Source organism: Condylura cristata, unplaced genomic scaffold (assembly GCF_000260355.1).
Source record: "Condylura cristata isolate star-nosed mole 26May11 unplaced genomic scaffold, ConCri1.0 scaffold00004, whole genome shotgun sequence".
NCBI classification, from domain to species: Eukaryota; Metazoa; Chordata; class Mammalia; order Eulipotyphla; family Talpidae; genus Condylura; species Condylura cristata.
In genome coordinates this window covers 9,977,587-9,986,743 of record NW_004567105.1, presented here as the reverse complement: position 1 = coordinate 9,986,743, position 9,157 = coordinate 9,977,587, and the positions used below count along the sequence as shown (strand labels likewise).

The window sequence follows — 9,157 nt, the reverse complement described above, 5'->3', positions numbered from 1 at the left end:
AATTGAGATGAAAAAAAAATGTGCAAAATGATGTAAAAATAAACTTTTTAATAAAATTAAAAAAAAAAAGTTGCCTGCACAGCTGTACACTGTTGGAAGTAATTAAAATACCCATCTTTGCACAACTTCATATAGACCAATGTTGAACAGACTTTCTTCCTTTTTATTGAAAATTGCAGAAAATGAAGAAGGGGCCAGGACACAAAACAAAGGGCAATTTTCCAGTGGATGTCTCTACAGGACTCATTGAGTAAGTAGAATGGTTCTCGGCACAGATCATTAAAATGGGCAGCCCTGGCCGGTCCTCACTCATAAAAAGCAACTTTGGTTCCTGAGGATATTGAATCCAAGCAAATAACTAAGTATAGGATGTTCTAAACACACCCACACACAATGCATTATGTTCTGCTAGGCCATAAAAATCACTGTCACATCATCAACTGTTCTCATCTTCTGTCTGTCCCAGACAAACTTTTTCCTTCTTGCATGCTGCCTTGGCTTGGCATGAGACAGACGCCGTCAAATTCCAAGAGAACTATCATCTAGACATATACCAGGAACAATTTTTAACAGAAAAGCCAACTGCTTCTTCAGAAAATAAAGAATTAGCCCTATGAGAACTATTTTTCTGCCAAGACATTTGATATATGTTGACAAGGCAATTTCTTTGTGGTCTCTTGAATTTCCTATTGCAGACTTCCACAATTCGAAGGAGGACTGAATGCAGGAAAACACACATGAGGCCACAATAAATAGTCTGTATACCTTTTTTTTTTTTTTAAATAAGTTTCCTTCCTGTGACATCTAATTTATTAAAGGCATATTATCAGGTCAGTTTCAAATTTTGACTTGTTGATTTTTTCAAGTGGTTAAATATTTACTTACAATGGAATTCACTTTTTTGATTTTGTCCAATGAATTTTTATCAATTTTTGTAGCAGCCACCACAAATGGAGCACAGGACAATTCCAGTACCCCCAAAGAATTCTCTTGTGCTTCTGTTTTGGAGGGAAGACCCTACCCAACATCTAGCCTCTGGCAAACATCCTAGCTGTGTTCTCTGCCCCTAAGTGTGGCCATTTCCAGAATATCACATAAAGGGACCCCTACCCTATCCAATCTTTTAAATTGAGAGCCCTAGTGTTAGGGCCAGCGTTTTCCATAGACAAGATATTGGCTGGAAACTGCATGCTTCACAATGAAATTCTCCTCATCAAATCTCTACCCTTCTCTACAGGTGTGTGAGTTCCTGTGGATAGAATAAGGCAACGAGACAGAAGCAAGATAGGGAAAAGCTTTAGTCAGCTCCTGGGCAGGCGAGGTCCGCAGGCTCCCAGAGAGGGTCTGGGAGTCGGGGGCAGTGCACCTGCTATAGGGGTCTTTTATATGCCCCATCCTGTTGGGCCTGGGAGGTCGTGGGAGAGTCATGCGGTCCTTTTGGTCAGCGGTCTTGTTTGTTCGGGGTCTTTGATCTTTATCAGGGTGGCTCTCTGGGGTAACATCCTGACGCCAGCTCAGCAGTATCTCTCTCATCTTGATACTGTCAGATAGTCTCCCTTTTGCCACTCTGGGGGCCTGGGTGAGGGGCTTGGGTGAGGGGACTGCGTGACCTTTCAAGGTGGAACTTGCCAGCAGTGCCATTGCACTGTATAAATTCCCCTCCCCTCCCTGGCACATAAATCCTCAAATAATTCCATATAAAGCAGGTAGCATGATAACCAGAACTTTTCTCCTCAGTTCCCAGGGCACAAAAGTTTTCTGGGAACTTTATTTGCAAACAGCTAGAAGGAGATGTGACTCCATGTAGCAAAGTAGAAGCATGCCAGAGTTCACCACAGTTGCTGGGCTTGAGGGTTCTGGGGGTGGTGGAGTCCACACCACTTCTGTATTCTTCATACAGAAGTAGGTGGGTATTAAGAAAAGCAGATGCAAGGACAAACCCTGTAAATTATGGCACAGCAGCATAGGTTTGATTTTTTAAAAATTCATTTGAACCACTAGACAAGAATTTTAGATCACAATATTCATTTTAGTCTGAAAATGTAACTCAATTTTGCCGCATATATGTGTTCACCCATTTCTTTGTGGCACTTTGCCAATCACCCCGGAGCTGAAACGGACTTACTCTATCTTATAAAAACTTAATTTGCTCTAAATAACAATTTGTCTTGAAAACTCAAAAGTTTGTTTTCAAATTAAGTTGATCTTCCTTAATTATGGTCCTTCAAAGCAACTTCTGAACTTGATGTTTGACTGGAGGCAACAGTCAGCAAGCAGGGAATAATAACCTTTAGAAATTAGCAACAGAGCAAGACAGCTGGGGAAGGCAGCGAAGAAAGACAGGATATTGTTAGACCCCTGAGCTTCTTCAAGAACCAAAGTGTTGTGAGCTCCTATTGGCAGTGATCTGGAGAAACTCTTCAACAGGGATTTCATTCAAGTCTTTAATGCACTATAAATAACCAGCTACAATGTCTCTTTTATTTTTTAGGGACATGGGTGGATTCCCAGGAGCGACCAGTTCATTTGCGCTGACCCTTCTCTCTCTCCCTGTAGTACCTTGGGAAGAATCAACTCACAACAGCCCATTATTTCGGACTTTTTCTGATTGAGTTGAGGTCCCTGAGATACAGCAATACTGAAATTAATAATCTTACAATGGCCTCTCAGTATTCAAGTCAGAGGAAGAATCACCCATCTCGCATTTCAAATCAAAAGCCAGAAATGATGAAACCTAGTGCTCGTTTATCATTCAGAAAACTGTAGGGCCTTAAGAATAATATGAAATCAACTCCACCTCTGCACTATAAATAGAATAACAAAGCCCGGATGACAGGACATCTGATTCAAACGTGGTTTACTGAATATTTAGAGCCACTGCTGGGAACTACTGCTCAGAAAAAGAGATTCCTTTCAAAAGATCACAGCTCACTTTCAATGCAACTTGTCACCCAAGAGCTTGGATGGAGATGTGCAAGGAGATTTATGTTGCTTTCATGCCTACGGGCATGATGGCAATTCCACAGTCCATGAAAGGAGTCATTTCAGATTTCAAATCTTTTTATTGATGAAATACGTTTCATAAGATGGTAGCTGCCATAGACAATGATTCTTCTGATCGAGCTGGACAAGGTCAATTGAAAACCTACTGAAAAGGAATTGCTACTCTAGATGCCACTAAAGACATTCATGACTCATAGGAAGAGGTCAAAATATAAATCTTAAGAGGAATCTAGAAGTTGATTCCAATCCTAAGGGACGACTTTGAGAGGTGAATGTCCTGAGTGGAGAAGGGCACAGCAAATGTGGTGGAAATGCAAGAAAACTAGAATTAGCAGTGGAGCCTGAAGATGTGACCCGATTGCTTCAATTTCACAATAAATCTTGAGATGATGAAGAGTTGCTTTGTAATAATGAGTGGCTTCATGGGCTAGAAACTACTCTTGGAAGAAATGTTATGAACATTGTTGAAATGACAACAAAGGATTTAGAATATGGCATGAACTTAGTTGATAAAGCAGCAGCAGGACTTAACAGCATTGACTTCAGTTTTCAAAGAAGTTCTAGTGTGGTTGAAATGCTATCAAACAGCAGCACATGCTATAGCAGAATCTCCTGTGAAAGGAAGAGATAAGCAATGCTGCAAACTTCATTGCACTCTCATGTGAAGAAATTGCCACAGATCCACCCACCTTCTGCCGTCATCACGCTGCCCAGTCTCAGCAACCAACACTGAGACAAGACCCTCCACCAGCATAAAGATTATGACTCAACAAAGGCTCAGATGATTGTTAGAACTTGTTAGCAATGAAGTGTCTTTTAATTAAGATAGGAACAGGTGTTTTTAGACATAACACTGTCAGACACTTAATAGACTACCATGTCATGTCAATAAAACTCTCATCTATGAAGGGCCCTCATCTTTCCCCTGTCCAGCATGGCACCCATCACTTTAAGATGAAACAAGAAGCTCCAGGAAACCATTTGACTATCTTCATTTTTTATTTACTTTTCCTTTCCTTATTATCACTTGAAATTTTCCAAGTCTACCAAACAGGTGAAAGAATGAGCTTTCACATACTCTATACCAGTTCACCAACTGCTAACATGTCACCATATTTGCCTTCTTTCTTCTCAATCAATAGAGAGAAAGATCAAATGCTGTGGTGTTTGTCTCTTAAGAACATCCTCCTACATAACCGTAAGGCCATAATCACACCTAAGCAAAATAACATTAGCTAATAATATTAGATGAGCAGTTCATATTCAAATTCTCCCCATTGTTCCGATATCATCATTTAAAGTTTGGTGGTCACATCTTGAGTTTCTTTTACTCACTAGTCACCCCTACTACACCCCCATGGCTTTTTTTTTTTTTTTAATGTTTTATTTATTTATTCATACAGAACTGGGGTACAGGACAGAGGCTCAGGGGCGGTGAGAGGCTTCACCAGAAACAGAGTGGGGAGCAGAACAGGCAGATCGACGAAGTACACTGCTGAGGGGAGCAGCGGGCGGGTCAGGAGAGGTCTGGCTCGCCATGTGGTCTCCTCCGGGGCAGGCGGCAGGCGGGAATCGAACTCATACGGAAGTGGCTTCAGATTCTCAGTGCTGTGCTTTAACCCGCTGCGCCACCAGGGAGGGCCCCCATGGCTTTTTAATTTTTTTAGGTAGACAAGTCAGTTGTCTTGCAGAATTCTATTGACCAGGTCAAAACCGATTTTGAGTTTTCCTTTCCTGCCTAAAGCCCTAAAATGGAAACACCATTATTGAAAAGTTAATGCTGGCGCCTAAAGTGCTTGTAGATCACCTTGCTAGGCCTGCCCAGGCTGAACTGCTTGAAAACTAGTCTCTATCCTCCTCCATCCTTCACACCCAAGTCTGTGATTTTCTTGCTTCTAGATTTGAATCATATAGTCCTCGCTACCTGAAATGTCTTTCCCTTGGTAAATCACTTGTGCTTTCTTTCTTTCTTTCTTTCTTTCTTTTTTTTTTTTAAAGATTTGTTTGTTTATACATACAGACCTGGGGTACAGGCCAGAGGTGTGAGGGTGAGAAGATTCACCAGAGACAGAGTGGGGAGTAGGAGACAGAGATGTGCTGAAATACACTTTGGAGGGGAGCAGCAGGTGGGTCAGGAAAGGTCTGCCACACCAGGTGGTCACCCCCCTGGCCAGGGATCAAACTTGTGTTGCAGTGGCTTTGATAACTTTATAGTGCGCCTCCACGGAGGGCCCAATCACTTTTACTTTCAAGACTCAATTCAGCTATCACCTCCTTCAGGAAGCCTTAGCTGATTTCACTATCTGGTCATTCATCTCTCCTCCTTCTCACTAGACCATGTGATGAGGAGGACCTGACCCAAAACCTTACCCACCTCTGCATACCTGTCCTGCTACACGCAGGAGCTCAATAAATGTGTGGAATGAGTGAATGAGTGACAGGAGAGAGGAAGAAAAGGAAAGAGACTCATTGTTCTGTTTTTCCAGCTCAGGAAGAAAGGAGCCAGTAGAACTTCACTAAGGAAGAAAAGCAGAGGGAGCCATGACTGGTCCCATTCCAGGGCTCAGAGCTGAGCAGGCCAGTGGTGCCAACAGCCTTCCTCTTATCAGAGCAACAAGGGGCCCACGGGGCCCCTCCTGCCCCTTTGTGAGCTTGCTTAGGTTGAGTGCTGGTGTGTAGTTTCCCTACAGTAATAAATAGTCAACCATTAGCATTTAAAAGCCAGTTGGCTCGTCTTCAAGATCACAAGAAAGATGGAGCTGGGGAGGTGTCTGGCAGCCAGTGCTGGAAAGGGCTTTCCCAGGCGAGGGCTGGATGGTGGCAGCTTCAAAGCAGGAAGGAAATAAGGCTGAGGTCTGAGGGCCTGTGACTAGGGGAAAAAGAGAGCTTAGGGAACAGGTCTGGACCTATGTTTAAAAATAGATCCCTGAAGACCTTGCACTAGGAGCTGTTTTACCAGATGCCAAAGGGTTTGGGCCCATGGCCAAATCTGGAAAGAATGTTTTACAATCTGGCAGGGGCTAAGGGGATTAGTGCTGCCTTGGAGAAAAAGGGAAAAGTGGGAAGGATTCTTCAGAAAAATAATCCAAAGGTCAGAGCCCTTAAGTTTTATTCTACACACCAACTCTCATCAGTAGAGGGTGGGGGTGAATTTCAGTATTACTTAGTTCAGAAGGAATCTAAAGCAATGGCCAGGCTGTGAGGGATCGATCCTGTCTGTATGGGGTCAGTAGGGAACACTAGGAAAGATACTGGGTATCAAAAGGGAAGGCTTAGAGAGGGCTTCTGGAGGGTCTTGTTGAATGACTTCAGTGTGACAGGGCAGGTACCACCTGCAAGGAAAATATGATCTCACTCATTCCATGGAGTCAAGTTTTAAATCCTGGTTCTGCCTCATTTCTCAGTTGTGTCGTCTTGGGCAATTTACAAAACCCCCTTCAATAACCTATCATCATAACAGGTAACACTGAGAATTGCTTTGTCCAACGTATTGTTCTTAGATCTCTATGCCCATCAGCTTATTTGAGTCTCAGAACAACCCTGTAAGTTTATTACACCCTTGAGGAAACTGTTGATGAAGAAACCAAAGTTCACAGAGGCCAAGAGAGCTCCCAAGGGTAACGCAGCGAAAAGGTTCACACCCAGGTCGTCTACATTCTTAACCTCCTTCATAGCTGTTACAGCCAACTGCTTCCCATGGATGATGGTTATCAGCATATGCCAGGTGTCTGGTGGCTGCTTGATGATTTGATTTAATTCCAGAGATCCTGAAGTTCACACATGCATAAGGCACAGTGAATAGAGACCTTCATCTCAAGCTGCGAAGTCACAAACAGAACAAGAGCATGGATTTCCCCCGATGAAATAAGAGCAAAATCAGGAACTAGAAGTTTTGTCTCTGGCAAAACACTTCTGTCCTTTTTACTTTTGCAATATCGTGAAATGTTTATCACAGTTCCACTAAAGCACACAGGAGACAGAGAATATTCTGCTTGGTCATGCGCTCGGACCAACAATCTTTCACCAAAAAGCTCAACTGACTATGATTCCAGTGACAGATTCTGCTTGTAAATAGTTACAGGGCTTATTCTTTGGTGATCTGTCCACAGCTGGTTTCACGTTACAAGTTGGAGTTGGGTGGCGCACAGGACCATCTAGCCTGCAAAGTCCACATCTGGCCCTTGGCAGAAATGGTTCCTGATCCCTGCTGGCCATCAGAAGTGGTCCAGCTTGCATCCTTCACTAGGGAAGGAAGATGCTCCCTGGTTGTTCACCAGGGAAGGTACGAAGGTGGATGTCCATAAGAGGAACTGAAATAAAACCGGATGTGGCCAGGAGAGGATATTGCAGAGTGTTCGCTGAGAAATGTTAGTCAACCCTATGATAAAATGGTCCTTGGGTCAATGCAGAGCCATGGGGTGGCGCAGCCCAAAGCCCATTATACCTGGAAGTTTCAGAGAGGGTGAGATGCATTCACAGAATGTATTTTCCCCCTGAGATTATCTTCCTCTGAAAATTCTTTTGAAAATACTGAAATAAAAAAAAAATATTTAGAATTGTGATGCCTTGGAACTAGAACTATAAGCCTTGAAGGTTGGTGGTTAATAAACATGTCTTTGTCTCAGCAAAAAAAAAAAAAAAAAATGGAGAACAAGGAAGGCCAAAAGAGAGCCAGGAAAAGGGGAGTGGGGAGTGTTTGAAGCAAGAAAGGCAGAAGTTTCACAAGGGTACTCTGGGAGGAACTCTGGGAAGAGGAGACCAGCAGAGTGGACAGGGTGACCAAAGCAGGGTGGCTCCCCAGGGCAGGTCATGGGGTCGCTTTCAGCATTACCATTGCCAATATCAGCAACCCCAGCAAAACCAGCCTTCCCTGGGGCCTCAGCTCTGAAGTCCTGCATTCTGTCCTTTAGACATTTTATGTCACTTGATTGTCATTTTACAGTTGAGGAAACAGGGCGCCCGGCAAGTTAAGGAACTCAGCCAGAGGCACAGACAAGTAACTTTGTGAGAGTCAAAGCCTGTCAAGCTATCAGTGCAATGCATAGTTTCACCCTGGGTTCTGTCGAGTGCTGTGTTCTCACCACCACACTCCATGCATTTGATGAAGACTGGGATTCCATCAAGTTACACAAAAAGAACTGAACAGAAATACAGCTAGACATTTGCAGAGGACAAAACAAGCCAAGGAGTCAGAGTGTCACCTAGAAGAAATATTTGATTGCCTAGGGCCAGATTCTTTTTTTTTCACAGCACAACCAGAGGTTGAGATACCAACCCATTCTCTTTCTCTCTCTTGTGTTAATTATTCCTCTTATGTTAGAAGTTAAAGATCGGCGTTATGAAACTTATCCAATGATAAGCACGGCAATAGCCTGTGCTCATGAAGTAAATACAACAAGCCATTTCTGAAAATGGAAAAAGCATTTTCAACCTGAACACCATGACAACTGCATTTATAGTAAGTCTCGTTTAGATTTTCACAACTTCCAGCTCTTTCGTTCTTTCTTTCTTTTTTGGAGGGGGAACTCAGAACAGCTTCCTAAGGACAGATTCCAAACACGTGAATCACAGTTCAGTTAAGCCTCTCCTGGCACAGAAATACACATGCATTAATTGTTAGCATTTATCTGTGTCCTAACTAACCACTGATTTCCATGCTTAAAATATGATATAAATAGTAAACCCTACTGGATGCAGAAATCTGGATAAGCAGCCCAGGATGTTACAAACTTAAACACTAAATGTCCTGAATTTGCAGAGCTGTTCCCCTGCCACCCTCCTCCCCCAATCTCCACCCCCCAGCAAAATTCCTTTGGCAGGCTCTAAGCATGAACTGGGGGGCTCCTGAAGTTTGTGTGAACAGTTCTTATTTACTTTCTTGAGCCTATAGCAAAAAAAAAATGACTATTGCAGGCGGGCCAGCGTAAAATGGGACAGCTGCCCAGCAGCTTGTAAATGTCTATTTACCTGGTGAATGGTGAGGGCAGGGCTTAGGGCTCCGAGGTCCAGAGGAGCTGCAGGGCAGGGCATTCAAATTGTGGCTGGACCTTTCATGCTGCTTCGGTTGCTTCTAAGACTCCACTGGAAATCCCAAAGGGCTAGAGAGCCCCGCCAATATTACATTTCCCGGAGAGCAGAGAGCGGTCCTCCCCGC

The 9,157-nt window shown here is 43.4% G+C and overlaps 1 protein-coding gene across 3 annotated transcripts in view; it reads right to left on the bottom strand.

The window, feature by feature from the left end:
- Nucleotides 1–9,106, bottom strand: part of GLT8D2 (glycosyltransferase 8 domain containing 2) — a 26,647-nt gene extending 17,541 nt beyond the window's left edge. For all 3 annotated transcript variants that reach the window (XM_012720610.1, XM_012720609.1, XM_012720608.1), the window contains exon 1: nucleotides 8,971–9,106. The gene's annotated coding sequence lies outside the window, so the exon portion shown is untranslated. The remainder of the gene's footprint in view (nucleotides 1–8,970) is intronic.
- Between the last annotated feature and the right edge of the window lie 51 nt (nucleotides 9,107–9,157).